Source organism: Manis javanica, chromosome 10 (assembly GCF_040802235.1).
Source record: "Manis javanica isolate MJ-LG chromosome 10, MJ_LKY, whole genome shotgun sequence".
In the NCBI taxonomy this organism is placed as follows: Eukaryota; Metazoa; Chordata; class Mammalia; order Pholidota; family Manidae; genus Manis; species Manis javanica.
In genome coordinates, this window is record NC_133165.1 from 25,371,027 (window position 1) to 25,389,827 (window position 18,801).

Below are 18,801 nucleotides of genomic sequence, written 5' to 3' on the forward strand. Positions count from 1 at the left end.
TCCTTATCTACTCCCCTCCCAGGTGACACCAGTTGGCCTTTTGCAGTATGGCTCTGTCCTAAATTAACTTCCTAAAGTGCACACAAAACCAGAGAATATAAATAAACTGAAGACAACTGCCGTTGGGACATCTCACCTGACATAGAACCTGGAGGGGCTGCCAGGGAAGGGGGAGGGGCCGTGTCTGGCCCCAGGGCCCCCCCAGGCAAAAACGCCCTCTTGCAACCATCAGCTCCCTACTGACTGGCCTGCTCAGTGGGGCAGTAGCTGGTGTGAGCTGGACGGCAGCCCCAGGGGGGGCAGAGCCCAAACACCCAATCCTTCCACTGCTCCTCCTGCTGCAAACATCCCCTTCACCTGTGGAAATGGGCCGAGCCACCCGCTTGCCCCCACCCCATGCCTTATGGTTCAGTTACAGGCCAGCAACTCCTGTCCCCAGACCCTTTAAAAACAGATTACTTTTCAAGTATGGCAAGTGTGAAGTGGTCTGAGGTATTTTTTGGAAGAGAGGTGTGATTAGGGGTGCTGCCCCACCCGCCATGGCCTGCCATATACAAGGCATGCAGACGCCAGGCACAGACCAGCACACGGTGTTTGCTGAAGGGAGAGTGTGAGCTTGGACATCCCTTAAATACAGCTTATTCTCAATGTGAGTCTTCTTATAATACTCGGTTGAAGAGGAAAATACTTGACCTGGAACTGGTGATCTGGTAGCTCTCATCCTGTTCTTAGGTTTGTGCATCTGAAAAAAATTGCTGTTTTGTTGTTGCTCAGCAATGTACTATATTTTTCTTTTTACCTTTGATCCCCTTTCCCTGTTTCCCTGCACCCCCGGCAACCACCAGTCTGTTCCCTGGTCCATGACCGTGTTTTCTTGTTGAGATTCTACACTGAGATCATTCAGTATGTTTCTCTGTCTGGCAGATCTCACCCACTGTACACCCTCTAGGTCCACACCCTTGTTGTAAATGGCAGGGTTTCATTCTGACTCAGGCTAATATTCCATTGTGTACGTGTACCACATCTTCACCAGCTAGCCACTGATGATATAGCACTTAGGTTGCTTTGTATCTTGGCTATTGTGAATAATGCTGTAGCCAACATGGGGGTGTACCTGTTGTTATAAGAGTCTGTGGCTGTATTTCCTTCAGATAAATACCCAGAAGTGGAATTGCTGGATCATTAGGGTTTTTCCCTCAGCTTTCTGAGGTGTCCCCACACTGCTCCCTGCGGTGGCTACACACCAGCAGTGTACAGGGCCCCTTTCCCCACGTCCTCGCCAACACCGACCCTTTGTCTTGCTGATAGCTGCACCCTGGCTGGTGTGAGGGACCTCACCGTGGCTCTGATCTGCATGCCCCGATGACTATGGCATGGAGCCCCTTTTCACACGCATGCTGGCCTCTGTGTGTCTTCTGTGGGAGTGTTTGCTCAGACCCTCTGCCCTTTGTGACCAGATTCTTTGCTGCTGTCAGGGTTCTAAGCGTATTTTGGGTATCAGCCCCATATCAGATACACTGACCCATTCACTCTGACCACCTGAGAACTGAATTCTGACACTTCTGGCCCCAGGGAAATGGAGGGCTCTTTCTGTGGTACTCTACAAGGGAAGTCACTGGTTTGGCCAGAGTCTCTTGAGATACAGCCTAAGTTAGTTGCCACTATGTTACCACCTGCAGAACATGTCACCCCGCACACAGTGTGACCGAGTTAAGAGTCAGCCTCTACAGAACCAAGAAAACACTCCGCGGGATGGTTCCATGGAGCCTGCCGGCTCCCTTGCCAGCAAACTGCAGGCTGGGTCAGAGCACACCTGGGCAGCCTCTGCTGGCAAATGTGCGGCTTCTACTTTCCACACGGCTGCTCCAGGTCAGGTGCCAGGAGTGCCCTTCAAATCCTGCAAGCCTCAGGCTGGACCCTCCTTGAGCACATTGCCCTGCAGACAGTCTGTCCCTAAGGCATGAGGTCAGGGCTGCACGGCCTGGTTCCCGTGGCTGTGACCCCATGTGGAAACCCAGGTGCTGCTGAGGGGCTGCGGCACAAGCCTGGCACGGCAGACATAAGACTTGCTCATGCCACCGTGGTTTAGCTTGTGCTGTAGTCACGGGGCCCCATGCACAGCCTGGCTCCTGGATCACCAGGGGACACGGGAACTGGCAGGTGGGGTGGCTTGCGATGCTGGTGGTATGTTTAAAATAAAAAGACCCCTTTCCTTGCTTACCCTCTCTGCTCTCTGCATCAGGACAGGAAAGGGGTAAATCCTGAAGTCACAGATCCAAGCAGCACACGGTCTCTGCTGCCTGGTCCCTCAGCCCCACTGTTCTTCCCAGAGGGGCCTAAAATCCCTTCTTTTTCAGTATCTCAAAGGCTTTGGTTGACAACTGACCAGTTTCTGGTGTCCCTGAGGGCCTGCCTGGGAGGGGCCTACTGGGGAAGTCCTGTGTTCTTCTGCCTGCCCCTGTCCTGACACCTAACTCTGCAGGTGAACATGCTGAAAGCAGGCCAGCTCTCCCTGGTGGAGCATGGTCCTGGGCTAGCCTGGTCACTGCAAACCCTCCTCCCCTCTGAGGCCCTCCCACTGCTTACGCTGCATTCCTGGATCTTCCCCAGGAGTAAGCCCACAGACTTCATTCTGCCACCAGCCCCATGCGCCCCAGTGCTGACTTCCTATTCAACACCTGTTCATCCACAGACCTGGGCTAAGGTCACCTTGGATGACCCCAACATCGCCTGTGTTTCCCTTACTTTTGAGTGTCGCAAAAAGAATGTTAAAAATTTTGAGCTACTCAGAGAAGAAAGAGGAGCTATTTGGAAAAAGCCAAGATAGGTTGTGAACTCAATCCTACTATTTTTTAATCAACCAGTCCTGTATTTCTTCCAAAGAGTTTGCAAGATGTTTTAAGTTTTTCAAAATTTACATTCCGAAGACATTAATTTTGCTATCAACACATCTTAATATTTTTGTTAATCCACAAAAACTCATCTACCTTGCCATGCACCATCCATTACTTACAATTCCAAAAGGTGAGTAATGGGTTTACTTCATTTACATTATAAAATTTATTGTGGGAAATTGGATATATTGCTAATTGTGGCAGATAAGTTAAGGAATCAAATATTTGTTCCTTATTTATAAAAAGCCCTTGACAAAGGTTAAATCGGGGCAAATTAAGTTGAATTACATGTCAAGTTCTTGAGTTTGAAGTCAGGTAGAGAATCTGGGGGCTTTCTCAATTTAATGGTAAATCTGCCTGACTGGCTGCATCTGCTTGCCTCAAGTTCTGTACATATCAGAAGAAAACTCCACACATTCGAGGATAACCACATCATCCCCAAAGTAGATTTGACCCATTTCTCTGCCAGCAGGTGATGAGCTAAGCAAACTGGCCCGCAGCGTGGCACAGGGGGGAGCTGCAAAGCTCCGAATCCAAGTGCCCACTCTGGGACCAGCTCACACAGATTCTGGGACAGGAACAGGGACCCTGGCAGAAAGCATATGAGACCACACATGGAGTAGGGGTGAAACAGGGAGGGGGCCACAAGAGAGCTTTCTAGAATGATGGAGACATCCCGTATCTTGGCTGGGGTGTTGGTTACACAGGTGTATGCATTTGCCAGAACTCCTCAAACCAGTCACTTAAAAACCTGGGCACTTCCTTCCCTCTTGTGGACATTATGCCCGTCTCACACAGGGACATCCCGGCTGCCTGCCATCAGCATTGTTAGCCTCTGAAATGAGATGCCAACACACAGATGCTTCCAGACAGACAGTGCTGAGCTGTTAGGCGTCAGCAAGACAATATGTGACTGAGAGCCACCCTCCGAATTAACCCCACTTTCCAACCCTGAAGCCATACTGTGGGGCTCTGTCCAGTGGCCAGATGGGCTTCCTCTCTCCAGGGCCACCACCCCTGAGAGAGCCGGGCTGCCTGGCAAGAGCAGTGGGACTTTGCTCATGGCAGAGAGGAGGCTTCCAAAGGCTGGACAGCCAGCGCAGTCCAGTAGGTCACGCTAAGGGACAGACTCGATGCCCTCTCTTGTGGCTTTTGCCCCCGTTCCAGTTGAAGAGCACAGGAAGTGGGACCTGTGGTATGCTCCCTAGCAACCAGGATAAGTAGTAGGCCTTCTCTTTGGAAGCAATTCCTTTAGGCACTCTGGTCCAGAACCCACGTACTTTCAGATGGCAAGCAAATTCTGCTTTCACAAACACACCCCAGCAGAAGCAGAGGGAACATCCCACCAGGAGCTACTCTGCACGGATGCACGCACACACACAGACGCTGCCGTGCTAAGGACAGAGCCCACAGGGGTCTGCTGCCTCCTCCTTGGGTGCTCCCAGCTCCCCACCGAGCCCGGGCTGCCTGGGCATCCTTGCCACTCGCCAGTTGTCAAGCCAACCCTGCCAGTGAACATGCAGGTGAACATCCTGGCAGTCCAGGTTGTACGGTCCTGCAAGTAAAGGCACCTGAAGAGGTAAAAGGCTCAGAGGACCTAAGAGGGGCTGCTGACACTGACTCAATCTCATAAAGCCAGCAGCTGCCATGAAGGCCTGTCACCCTGTGGGACTTAGGGCCAGACAGGGCTATCACAGAAAGGTGGCCCGTGACAATGAGTCCTGGATCAGGACATACATCAGGGTGACCGGCTGAGGCCTGTATGCACAACAGCACAGGCATGGGGCCTGCCACCAAGGTTCCTTGGTGTTCCCCAGACTTCCGAGGTCAAACAAGGAGACACTTCCGCAGGGGAGCTATGAGTCTATGTTATGGGGTGGCATTCACTGTGAGGCCTGTGCACACTGGGCCCCCATGTGCTGGAGCAGGATCTGACACTCTCTGTCTACCGAGCAGGAAAGAGCCCCTCTCCTCCAGCCTTTGCCAGCCATCCGCAGAGTGATCCCCACAGCCTCTCTAACCCTCAGCAATGGCGCCCATCTGACAGCTGGGTGTACCAGGTCATGCTTGTGCATGACATCGCTTGACGCCAGCTAAGCCAGGGGCACTCTGCTGATGTCAGCTGCTGTTCTTGTTGGGTGGGAGGCCCATGAGGAGGGATAGGAGACATGCATATAGACCCTGGATAGTTTTCTTCAGAGCCCAAACCACGCCCAGCATCTGCAAGGCTCTGGGCACCTTCCTGCTATGGATCCGTCCCAAAGGGGCCATGTGTGCCAAGCACAGGGAAACCAAGCCAGCACAAGCACTGAGGCGGGTTAGGAAGGAGCCGACAGGCCGCTGTGGGGACACGGGCACACTGCCCTGCTGGGGGCCAACTGACTGCCCACAAGAGCACCTGCAGGGGGCCTGTCTGCTCCTCTCATCAGAGCACCAGCAGAGGCCTCTGATCTACCAGCCAAACACCAAGGTGGTGGCCTGGGCTGGAATGGGGATTAATAAATCCCCCAACAGATTCACCTTTCTTCCTGGAGTTGATTAACACAGCAGGACATGGGAGCCAAGACAGAAAGCTTGACAATAAGTGGTGATATGGGGGATGGGATCCCTCTGACATGATAGAGATGTACTCTGGCGATGGCTGTGCAACTCCAGGGACTTACTAAAACCACTGAACTCTATTTGTAAAACAGGTAAATTACATGGTATGTAAAGTATCCCTCAAAGCTGTTTTTAAACATGTGAAGATGTCTTGTGACAAAGTCAGCACAAAGGGGTTCTGTCATTACTGTTGGTATTACAGGAAATGACAGCAGGCACCCTCCAGCCCCTGACAACCCCCCCAGCCCCTACAACCACTATGGATTTGCTGCTTCTGGACACTTCGCAGAGTGATCATGACACATGGCCTTGTGTGATTGGCTCCCTGCACTGAACACATGTGCAGGCTGCCCATGGTGCCCTGTGGCATCCCTCAGCCGTTTGGGGTGGTGGTATCTGGTTGGAGGGGTATTTGTTTGCTATCCACTCATCCGGATGGACATGCAAATAGTTCTCGCTTTTGGCTGCTGTGAACATGGGCATTCTGTGTGGACAGGGGTCACTTTGGGAGGCTACACAGTGTTTGTAAGCTGGGCCATGCCTGTGGGCAAAGCCAAGGGCAGATGCTATTGCTGCAAAGTACCCAAGCCTAGGGGTCTCGCACTCACATGGCAGACCCCAATGGCACATCCTGTAAGGGGATGGCCAGGAGGAAAGCCACTGCTCTCACAAACAAGCTTCACCTGCCTTCTCGGCACAGGGCCCAGAAACACAGACACGACCTGGGTGCAGCCAGCACTTGACTCAGCTCCCATGTGAGTCCAAAACCCCACCCAGTACAGGTGTCTGTGCACCTGGGAGGGGAGGGTGTGAGGTCAGGCCTCGGTTTGTTCCCTCACTTAACATTCCCTGTGTGTAGGAACCTCTAGCTGCTGCGTGCTTTACCTTACCCTGCGTTTGCGTTGAGGGGCCCTGGGCCACAGAAGGGATGCTCTGAGCCAGAGACAAGGTGACACCCCACATGGCCCTATGCTGCCCAGGCAGGCATGTCCATCTGCATGCGATCCCTGAGCAGAGCTGACAGCCTCAGGCACAGGTGATCTGAGTGGGGGAGTAAGTCGGATCCGTGGAAATGAGAGATACAGACCAGCACCTTTGTCAGAAGACAAAATGTGCTGGAAGGAGGAGTCCTGGGGAGGAGGGTGTCTGAATGGTAGGGGTCAGGGGGCTCGGAAGGGGTCAGGCCAGGCCCAGGAGCAGCCAGCAGAGGCCAGACTGCCTCAGACACACGTGGGCCTTCTTCTGGTGAGCATGCCTCCAGGCAGGCTTGGCTTAGATACCTCCCCACACGGGCTGATTTTGCTCCATCAGGCTCTCTGATGAAGGGGGCAGGGGGCAGGTCAGCCCCCCAGGGTGAGGCCAGGGCTACCACCTTCTTCCTGCTGGCCCCCAATCTCATGCCTGCCAAACAGCGTCCCACGGTGCCACACAGGTATGAGCTGAGTTGGCGTGTGAGCACTGTCCCTGTGGAGCCAGTGGCAGTACACTTGTCACCCCTGGGGCAGTGTTGTCCCACACAGCCCACAGGTAGGGCCCACCTGCTCCATCACTTCCAGGGTCCTTACCACAGCCAAGTACAGCTCTGTGAGCTCATCTGCAACAGGAGGAGACAGAGGCCTATGGTCACCAGAGTGGAAGTGGCAGAGCAAGGCCCAGAGCTGGACATTCAGGCTTGGAACCCAGTGGCCTTGCCACGGCTGTGCCAGCCTCTCTGCTCCAGTTCCCTTTGATCAGAGGCCAGCATGGGGGCTTGGGACCTCTGAGTGGCCTGTCTCCAGCTGGTTCTTGTCAGACCAGGAGGCTCAGGGCTCCTCTTGCTCAGGGCCGGGGGGCCACACCTGGGCTCACTCTGTCAGGGCCTGGCTCAAGGCTGGGTCCTTCCCTGGGTGCACAGGCTCAGGGCACCACAGGGCTGGACTGGGCTGCTGGCCACAGAGGCCAGCAACAAGGTGCTCCCCAAACTCTCAACTGCTGGGGCCCAGCCTTCTTGGTGGGTGCTCAGACACAGGCCTGGGAGCGGGGATGAGTTTTCACATGGTCCTTCTGGGCAATGGTGTCCCAGCACTGGACCAAGTGCCATTCCAGGTGCAGGCAGGTGGGGCAATGCACTCAGGGTCCGGCTGCCTGACGTCTAGCCTGTGGTCAGGTGGATGGCAGACCCCTGGTGGCACCATGCTGGCCTTGGGGCTGGGTACTCCAAGGGCAGGCTCCACCGCTTTCTTACGGCTAGGGAGGCATGAGCCCGTTCCTGTGTCTGGTTTTGGGTCTGACCTGAAGTGGCAGTGGCTGCCTGCTTTCTGGGAAGGACTGTCCTGCAAGCGGAGCAGCATGTGGAATCTGCAGGAAACCATGGGTGTCCCCAGACACTGGGTGGACACCCTGCCTCTCCATCTGTGATGCTAAGTGACCTCTCCACATACGGTGCTTTGAATTCTTCTGGGTCCCATGGCCAAAATGCAGTGTATGATTTCAGGACTTACGAAGGAAATTCAGTTTTCCTTACAGAAAGGCAGGTCTCTGCACCGCCTGCTTCCAGTGAGCACAGAGCTGCTGAAGGGGAAGGTGTAAGTCAACAAATAATCATGTACCAAGAAGCAAAAAAAGAACAGAAGCTTCCCCAAATCAGGAGGGTCTCGAGAAATGAGAACTACTCACAGTCACTTTCCTATGGCCCTCTTATCTATCCAGAATGTTAAGGTCATAAATTTTCAGAAAATGGAGAACGAGGAGACATGGAAGATGAAATTGATGAGCTTCTGGTAGGCAAGATGCTAGCTGTGGGAGGCAACAACAGTGTTCCTGTAGAACACCGGTGCAAGCAATGACACCTCAGTCAAAAAGGTACCGACACCTATTGAACAGGATGAAGAAGGCAACGAGAAACAGGCCATTCATAAATATGACGAGGATGCAAAAGCCTGTGTGATTGTGTAAAGAGCAATTCTTCAGAAGTCCTGGGAGAAAAGGAATCAGTAGCAAGTGAAGACATAAAATAATAAAAAAAAGATTTTCTTCTTTCAAAGGATGTTACTGATAAGTCAGAAAAGCATGAAGAATAATAATGAGCCACTCCAGGAAATAAAACCAACAGGAGATCAAATAGCTTTCAAAAGCAATAACAAAGATGCCAACCAGAACCTCATGGGGCAAAATCATCAGGATACTTTACCCCCAAATATGAAGAGAAGGTCTAAATCTTGGACAATACTATAAGCATATATTTATGTTCATGGTCACCAAACACTAATTTGAACTTGAAAAACATGGACTTCTGAATAATAAAAGCTTCTGATAACAGAGTTTTAAATGTATAAGTTAATAATTTGTCCTATTTGGTTTGAATGGTACAACCAGTTTTGATATTTATGTATGCTTGTTTTTGACAAGCAGTTTCCAAATATGTGCATCTCAAACTCTTGCTCAAGGGTGTGGCCTTAACTGTTCAGTGGTGCAATAAAAAATATATTTTTATATTTGAAGATTAAATTAAGATATTTCATAGTTTTTACTAAACAATTTTACTTCTTTATAATTTCACAGGGCAATATATCTGCAATCTCAACACTGTAACAGTTTTTAATGTATTTGCAAATTTTTCAAAACTGAGTCAAAACTTATTAATGAACATATTTCAATAAACTATATGTGGTTATTTAAAAAAAAAAGGTGCAGGGAAGGTGGGGCCAGGAGCAGCGAGGACCGCAGCCCTCAGACAGCCCCCCTCTCCCTGTGGCGAGACCCCTCAGCGCACCCTCCGGAAGGGCCCTGGGAGCAGGGATCCACACGGGTGAGCTGTCGACCCCTGAGAAGCAGCCACACTGCCACCTGCCTCTCCTTGCTTTCCCTCCACCTCTGCTCTCTGGCCTTCCAGTTTACAACATTTAACAGCTGAGAGACCGGAGCAGTTTCACAGCTGAGCAAGTCTCCCTCTGAAAACTGAAGTTTATTTATATTATAGGTAGGTCTCAATAAAATATACAATGAAATGTTTTTCTAGCATTTGCGACTAGAAATGACTGAGCAGAGTGCTCAAGTCTCTCTCTTAAGAAAAGATTAACAATTGCCATATCTGTCTCCTGAACACGAGCCAGGAAAAGTTTGTCAACAGAACACACATCTAGGTGTTGACCGAAGCTGCCAGAAACTTACTGCTCTGGATCTTTATCCCAGAGCAGAAACACAGGGACGTTGTGATGTGGCAGAATTCAATGGATACCTTATAGTAGGCCCATTTGGAGCATATATGTTTCCATGGGGCATGAAAGCTGGAAAAGGAGGGCTCTTTCCATGACAGCTAAGGGGCGGGGCAGGGCTGGGGCCCAGACCATGGGCTTCCACCTGAAGGGTGGGTGCCGGGGGGCACCTGGGAAGGAGGCGGAAATTTCCAAGCCAGCAGGTCCTGCCAGCCTTCCACACAGGCAGCCTTAGTGCCAGGGCGTGCTTGGGGTGGCAGGGGAAGGGGAAGGGAAGGTCCCGGTGACCACCTGGATCCTCTTGGCCAGTAGGAGGGGACCAAATGCCCCTGCGCCAGCTTCACCTTGGTGAATGAGAACGCCACCAAGACAATGTGGCAATGTGCTCCCAGGACTGCAGGCCGCTGGGATGGACACCTGGGCTCCCCCAGCTCCTGGCTAGGCAGGGCCCAGGTCCAGGGGGACACACCCTTCCACCCCCAGGGATCTGAATGCAAGCCCAGGGTGAGGTGGGTACTCAACACTGCTGCCTCCAGCAGTCCCAGCGGCCCTGTGCCCCCCTCCTCTGCCCGGCCTCAGTCAGGCTGGGTGCGTGCTACCTGACTCCCCAGGCCTGAGCCAGTCATCTCAGGGTCTGGGGGGCCAGGGCAGTGGGGGCCATGCAGGACAAGACTGTCAGGAGAGGGGTCCTTTAGCAGCACCTGCAGAGCGCCTGCTGGACCACACAGCCTAGGCAGCATCTCACAACCGCACCTGCCCTGTCTCTGCAGGGGCCAGGAGGCGGTGGCCATTGGAAACGGCCTGGCAGCTGGCCTGGTCCACACAGAGAGACCACGGTTCTCTCCTGCTGGGGTGTAAGCCTTCCGGGGCACCAGCATCAGCTGCAGCCCTGAGACCTGCAGTGGGGACAGCTCCGCCCCTGCCATCAGAGCCGATGCCCTGCTCCCTCCAGCTCTGCCCTTCTGCCTCCCATGTTCTGACAGGGCATATCCTGGCTTCCTCGGACCCTCCTCCAAGCCACCCACAGCCCAAACCCAGTGGCATGGCCCCTCCCTGGGGCTCAGGCACTGGGCTGGCAGAGCATAGCAACTCTGGCTCTGCTCTGGGAGGGCTGGCAAATACATGGGATGCAGGGTTTCCAGCAGACACATAGTCACCCTGCATCAGAAGACCCTTGAGTGGAATGAGGAGCATGCCCCCTGCCCAGCCTCATGAGCACCCAACCACTGAGACGGAAAGGAACACTTGGTTCCCCAGGAGGGCCAGGCTGTGTGCCCTGTCACATGTGCCTCACAGGGAAGCCAGCTGTGCCCACGAAGGCTGCAGGGATGGAGGGCAGGGCCCATGGCCGCGGCCGGAGCCGAGGCGGCACATCCCCCAGATCTGTGGGGCAGTGAGCACGTCAAGGAGAGGGACAAAAGACTAAAGGCAACAAAATGGAAACCTCCTTCACCCTTATACCTCAATTAGAGTATTTTCCCTAAAACCCGTAAGAGACATTCAGAGCAGTGCCCAGCATCTGGGTCAGGGCCAGCAGGAGGGAGGGGCAAGCCCCACATGAGGTCCCCGCAGAAGCGGGGCCAGAAGGCCATGCTGCACACGGCGCCCTGCCAAGCAGCCGGGCTTGGGCAGCCTGGGCCAGCTCCCCCACACCACCCTGACCTCAGCCACCAGGCCCAGCATCTGCACCCCAGAGCTGCCCACACAGGGGGCTCTAGAGATTGGGATGGTAGCATGCCCAGCCAAGACCAGAAGGCACTAAAGAAGCCGAGTCCTGCCAGAGGGTGGAGGAGGCAAGGCTAGTTAGTGGGTGGGGAGTTGAGGAGGGCCTTTCCCGTGACTCCCCCCGAACCCCTTCCAGCCACCAGGCTCAGAGAGAGGCTGGTGCCCCCCCTCCACATCGCCCTCGCCTTCAGTATGGGGCCCCTCAGGGATGGAGGCCCCGCTACAGCACTTGGGAGAGGCAGCCCAAGGCCAGCACAACCATGGCAATGACAGGAGGGCGTCTGGCAGACCGTGCGCGCGCAGGAGGCCTTGGCCTTGGCCACAGCCACCCAGGCAAGCTGTGGCCACGGCAGGGCCATCAAGGAGAGCCCTGGCCTCAAAGGTTGATGCTCTTTTTACAGAAAAATAGTTTCTGAACAAGTGTCCAGAAACAGATAAGCATCTCAGTGGAGGATGGCTGCTCACCGCTTGCACCGTGGTGTCTGCTCTGCTGCCCAGACGACAGTCAGGACTTTGTGAGAAGCGCGGAAAACCCCTATCAGCCAACGTGCGGCATGGAATCAGCCCACCAGATGCAGCATGCACAGCTCAGCCATGTGAATAGAGGTCTAGCCCAGGACTCAGGCAGCAGCTGGAAGGGAAGCACCCTACCCCCGGAGCCTGGGGAGCCAGGAGGCAGTGCCTCAATCCAGGAGGCTGGCACTCCCTGGGCCAGCCCTCCTTGCCCTCAGGGAGACCCTCATCCTCTTCACTGGAACTGGGGTGCCCTCATTTCCCCGCCTTCTAAGTCTGGGGAGGCATCCAGGGTAAGGTGAGCCTCACACTTCCTAGAACCATTCCGAAAGACTATTTAAGGAGCAACAGCCAAGAGCTGCTGTAAAGGACACAACATTCTCAAGGCTCTGGCCTTGGAGGGTTCCCAGGGGACCCCGGAGCAGGACTATGCAGCCTTTTGTGTGGCTCATGGCATGGAAGGGCCCCACAAGCCTGGGCTCTTGGCCTGAAACTGGCAGCAGAATAAGTCATGGGTCTGACTTGGGGGGGACTCTGAGTCTCAGGTGAGAACATGCAGGTGCTGGCAGCAATGCAAACCAGCTCAGCCACGTGGAACCCATGGCGGCTCTGTGAGATGCTCATCACACACTTACTGCGGGGACCTGCAGTCCTTGCGGACAGAACCCAAGTGCCCATCAACAGCTAGATGGACAAAAGAGAATGTCTGTATAAACTGTGGAGTATTACTCTGCACGAGAGGCTATCCCACTGTTTGCAACAACATGGATGGGCCCTGAGTGAGCTAAGTCAAAAAAGCCAAGCCTGCATGGTCCCCCTTATGTGTGGCCAAGGCTGTGTAACACAGGCTGAATGGCCAGGTCTGTGTGGTACCCTTATACATGGCCAAGGCTGTGTATTACAGGCTAAAAGGTGAAGCCTGTAAAAAAACAGACTAAAATGGTGGTTTACCAAGGGAGGAGCAAAACTGACAGGGTTAAGGGTACAAACATGCCAGGGGAAGTAAATGCGTGGCAGAGATCTGAGCAGGGCAGCGCAGTGTCCCCAGACAACACACACGCATGGATGTGTGCTGTTCACTCCATTCCACAGAACTCAGCCTCAAATTCATCAAATAAAAAATAATTAAAAGCTAAAAGAAAACCCAACACTCCCACTCTTAGGTATTCATCCAAGAAAAAAGTAAATGTGTGCTCATGAAAAACCTGTGTGTGGGTATCACAGAAGCTTTGTTCATGCCAGAAACACAGAGACAACCCAATGTCGTGCAAATGGTGCCTGGATGAACTGCAGGTCATCCAGGGGCTCTGACCCACGCAATGTCCCCCATGAGTCTCAAGTGCGTCAGGCTGAGTGCAGAGCACAGGCGCACCCGACGCTCTGCCACAGCCTAGGTGACATCACACGAGCAAACCACGGCTGTCAGTCGCTGGGGAGGGAGGCCCAGAGCTCTGAGGTGACGAACCGTTTTGTGCTAGCCCAGGGTGGTGTGTACACAACGACATGCATCTTAATAGCAGGCACCTTGGCCAAACGATGTAGGTTCTGACCTTGATGCCACCATCGGCTGGCTGCCCGTAGGACTGAGCAAATACCTCGCATTCAGTTTAAGGTGGAGTTAGAGCAGTACCCACCTTGTATGGGACTGTAGGGTGCAAGTGAACTTTCCCATAAAGTGCTGCCTGCAGCGTCTGGTAGACAGCAAGCACCATCCTTTCCTGGGGCTCCCAGGCTGGTGAGGCTCTGCTGGTGCCATTGTGCAGAAGGGGAGGGGAGGTCTCACCCACACGTCAAGGGTCAGCACCAGAGCACCAACTCCTGACGGTGGACCCAAGTCCTGGCCTCCACCATCCAACTTGCACCCCAGGAAGATGCCATCACGAAGCTGCAGCTCCTTCCACCCCCAGGGAGGCCCCTTGCTTCTGGAGAAAGGCAGAGATTAGGGCAAGAAGCTGCCAACAAGCTTTTCTGTGGAGGAGGACTCCAGGACGGCCCCTCCCTCCCCTTGGCCACCCAATCACACAACAAAGCTGCATGCCGGGGCCCCTGGCAAGCACAGCATTGTGCACCCCAGAAGCTCCAGAAGGCCAGCCAGCTTGCAGAGTGTGGGCACTGTTTCCTGGCCTGTGCTCAAGGTCTACAAAAGATCTTTCCAGTTTGCCTTAATTAATAAACACTGCAATCACTTCCCCTCAGCCTGGCCACCTCTCTCTTAATCTGGATGATGCTCAGTGTCCAGGGAATCATTCATTACTTTAAGCACCAGCAGGTGGAAAACATTATGTCACTGTGTGTCTCTCAGACCCAGAAAGCCAAACACACACCTGGAGAATGTTTGGGTCCAGGACCTCGCAGGCTTGTGGGGTGGAGGGCAGGGTTCAGAGGGGAAAGCAATATACTTAGGAACCAAAACAACAGGAATGCAGGCAATGCACATCACACACCCAGCAGATGAAAAGGCGACAACACCTTTGCATCAGACAACTGGGTGTCTCGTGCACATGTTTCCAAATGCAGAGTCTGGGGAACATGCTAGGAAGAAAGGCCATCACCGCTGTGCCCCATTTCTGAGTCAGGTGCTACAATCTACAGTCACATTGTGACTCTGCCAGCCTGGCCCCAAGCAAGGACATGCTTCCACACACATGTGCTGCTCAGATGGGCTGTGTCCCCCTCTCAGATCAGTGGCCCTGCCGGGGCCTGCGGCTGCCCATGCAGAACAAAGTGCTGTGGAGTCAGGCCCACCCTTGGGCATTCCATTACAATTAAGTTTGCTTATTTTACTGCTTTCCATTTCCTTTGAATAAACAGCAATGCTGTCTCCCAGCCTCATCTACTGTTCAGTTAAAATTTAAGATAAGGGGTTATGTATATGGATATGAAATTATTTCTGTGACAAAGATGAGCCAGGTAGGCTGGGTCCTTCCACACTGTGCTTTACAGCCCCAGTGCCAGGACTTTACAGTTCAGCTAGGATCAAACAGCTCCTGGTTGGCCAGGCGGGGCAAGCTGCAATCCATGGGGTCTGACGTCCAAGACACGGCACCTTTTCTGTCTCTAGGGTCCACCTGAAGGGGACAGTCCCTCCAGGCAGGCCGGAGTCTGTCAGCATTTCTCTGGGTCCAGAAGCACAACACACGCAATGCCAGCTCGGAGCGCTGTGAATCCCGCTGCTCCCTCCTTAGGGGCAGGGGCCCTGATGAGATCAGCAGATAAGCTGGGTGGGCTTAAAAGCAAGGTCCCAGCTCCCCAATGCCCAGAAATCCTTCACAGAACCCCACCCCCTGGGGAGACGAGGGCCTCTAAGCACATGCTGTGGGGTAGCACTCAGATGTGACCTGGCTCCAAGGAGGCCTTCCATTTGTGAGACAAGGTTTCTGTTGGGTGGGTGTGTGCGCAGCCCCTGCCCAACCTCACGGGCACTGTGCCCCGCTCCAGTGGTGACCCCGTGAGTCTGACTTAGAACCCCCAGTGGGGCAGCCAGCTTCTGTGTCCACCTTGGTGGGAATGGGGTCACACCCAGAAACCTTTCTTCGTGACAAGCGTGCCTGGTGCAGGCTCTGGGCACTGCAGCTCCTCTCCAGGGGCAGGGCCGGCTCCCTGGGCACATGACCAGGTAACACTGCAGGCTACTCCTGTTACAGACTGGGCACTGCTGGAGACAGTCTTCCACCACATGTCCTGCACCTGAGGGGTGTCGTCTCAGCTGTTGAGGATGTCACAGCATCACAGAGTGTCACCTTCTGGTGCGCGCACATGTACACGGCTCTGTCCTGAGCCTGGCAACTGGGATGATTGACTTGAGCACCTTCTTCCAGGGGTGTGCCAGGCTGGGGGTCCTGGACACGTTCCTGCCAGACCTCTGGGTCACCAGTTGCTCTCCCTCACCGCCACCAGCCAGCCAGACTACCTGACCACAGCCAACCTGAGCTATGCCATCCTCTCCTTTCTGTCCAAGGTCTGCCACATCAGTGCATGGTACATGCAAGCTGGCAGTGCTCTCGGAGCTCCTGCTGCAGTGTTCCTCGCCCTCTCTGCCCATCTGTACATGGCCCAAGGGGGCCCGGAGGCTGGCAGAGTCTGGCAGCCATCAGAGGCTGTGCCTGCCTTCCACAGCTCCCTGGCAGTGGTGGTCCTGCTGGGCACATCCAGGAGCTGCATAAAACTGCTCCATGCCAGGTGGACCTGCTGACTGCCTGGCCTGAGTATGAAATTATTAAGGCTGCCCTGGGCTTGGGGCTGGCCCCTGTGTTGAACCTGGCCTTCTTCATCCTGCTCACTGCCCAGCTGGCCTGGCGGGCAGCTTTTCCCCAGAGGGACGCAGCCTCTGCTCACTGGTGGTTCTGGCCATTGCCCTGACCATGTTTGCCTGCTCACTGCTCTACATCATGTTCCTCCCACAGGCCAGGCTGAAGCTGCAGAGTGATGCTGGCTTACCCAGGGACAGCTCCTCATGAGCCTCTCAGGGCTGCTCCTGTCTGGGGAGAGCTGTGTGCCCACTGTGCTCACCTTCTTCTTCCATGAACCCTGCAGGCTCATGCTGCTGACCATTCCCAGTGCCTCACCTGGGTATGCTGGGGCAGAGGCCAGAAATGGCTTCTCCTCAAATAGAGTACGGACTTAGGTCAGAGCCCAGCCACTCAGAAACCAGGCAGAAGGGCAGGTGAGGGACTTTTCCTGGCAGTTAGGGAGAACTACCCATCTGCTGAAACCCAAGTCTGTTTGGTAAGAACCAATGGGAATGACAGGATTACTTGGAAGCCAATTAAAACCTAGCTTTCTGGAATCCAACTCTATGCAAAAACATGATACTTTGGCCCAATCCCATGCTCACACTTAAAGAAAACCCTGCAAGTCAAGGTCATGGTTAATGTGTATGTGGGGAACAAAACCTGGCCAGACACACACCCAACCTGCCCGACATTGTTCTCAACTGTGCTGGGGTTCCATGTTTAGGCCATCTATTAGCTGGTGTCTTTCTCCAACCCAACCCAGCCAAATGACAACAACATTATTCAAATAACTTCATGGCCTTGTTATAATCAGATCCTAAATGGTCATGGCTAGTTATTTCTATACTGTCAGAGCACTCAGCATGCAGCGTGGGCAGCTGCCAGCTCGGAGGAGCTCGAAAGATTCACAGCCAGGAGGATTAAAGATGGCAGTGTGAGAGGTGAGACAGAGGCTTCCTCCTAAAACCACATATAATACAAAAATATAATTAATACAACTAATCCTGAAAGAGCAACAGGAAAGAGGACTGCACCAAACTGCATACAGCTGGAGAAAAGAATAAGCCTCATGGAACAGGGTAATGTACCAAAGCCAAGGCCTGGCAGGATGCAAGACCTTGCCCCACCCCAGCTTACCGGCGGGAGGAAGAGAAACAGAACGGGGAGGGAGTGGAGGCCTGGGACCGCTGAATCCCTAACTCCAGAGATCTACTCTGGGAGCATGAACCTACATTTCATGGTGCTTTCATGATACTCTTGTGATTAGGGGATTGGAAAGCTAAGACAGGCAGAATTCCTGGAGAGAGTGAGATTCCAGCCACTGGTGGAAAGCAGGGATCCATATACGGCTGCTCTGGGACAAAAGAAAGGTGGGCAGTCTGAGAGACTTCCTAACAGCAAGAGGGCTGCTAAAGGGGCGAGGATTGCACAGACTTACTGCTCAGGAGAAAGGACAGTTAGACAAAATTCTCCAGGTGCACTCTGCCCTGCAGGTTGGGAGCTTTCACAATCTTCAGGCACTCCAGCTCCCTGGCTGGCTACACAGCTCCAAGGACGCCCTCTGTGATACACAGCCTACTGCGACTTTCTCCCAGCCAGCGCCACATGGCTCACAAAGCAGCAAACCCTACCCTGGTGTTAGGCCAGTCAGAGGCAAGACCTGTCTACAGGAACTACAAATACAAAGCATAGAAGCTTATACCTGTGTGCTCAGCCCACTGGTTCAGGCAGTGGAGACAGGCATAGCAGCTGGGAAGCAGGAAACAGCTCTTTCCTTCCCCAAGGCACCAATATCACTCCCCTGCACTCCCCTGTGACCCCTGACATTACTTCAGGGGCTGAGCAGCTCCAGAGAGTAGAGCTTCTGGGCAATAGAGGGCACTATATAAAAATATGAAATGCCAAAGAAACCTGGTTCAAAGTAAAATTATGAATACAATGCCTGAGAATGATATAAATGACATCGACCTCATGAATCTTCCTGAAAGGGATTTAAAAATAAAAATCAGTAACATGCTCATGGAGGTACAGAAAAATATTCAGGAACTCAGGAATGAATTCCGGTCGGAGATCCAATTGTTAAAGAGCACAATGGAGGGTATTAAAAGCAGATTAGATAAGATGGAGATGATAAATGAAATAGAAACTAGAGAAGAGGAATACAAGGAAGCTGAGGCACAGAGAGAAAAAATAATCTCTAAGAATGAAAGAATATTAAGAGAACTGTGCAACCAATCCAAATGGAACAATATTCACATTAGAGGGGTACCAGAAGAAGAAGAGAGAGAGAAAGGGATGAAAGTGTCTTTGAGGAGGTAATTGCTAAAAACTTCCCCAATCTGGGGAAGGAGATCATCTCTCAGGCCATGGAGGTGCACTGATCTCCCAACATAAGGGACCCAAGGAAGACAGCACTAAGATATATAGTAATTAAAATGGGAAAGATCAAGTATAAGGACAGACTATTAAAATCATCCAGAGAGAGAAATAAGATCACATACAAAGGAAAGCCCATCAGGCTATCATCAGACTTCTCAGCAGAAACCTTACAGGCCAGAAGGGAGTGGCATGACGTATTTAATTCAATGAAGCAGAAGGGCATTGAACCAAGAGTACTTTATCTGGCAAGATTATCATTTAAAT

General features: G+C 53.2%; 1 protein-coding gene across 5 annotated transcripts in view; it reads right to left on the reverse strand.

Moving 5' to 3' along the window:
* The window catches only part of CHLSN (cholesin), a 122,142-nt gene that overhangs the window by 57,562 nt on the left and 45,779 nt on the right, over positions 1-18,801 (reverse strand). The gene's annotated exons all lie outside the window — the stretch shown is intronic.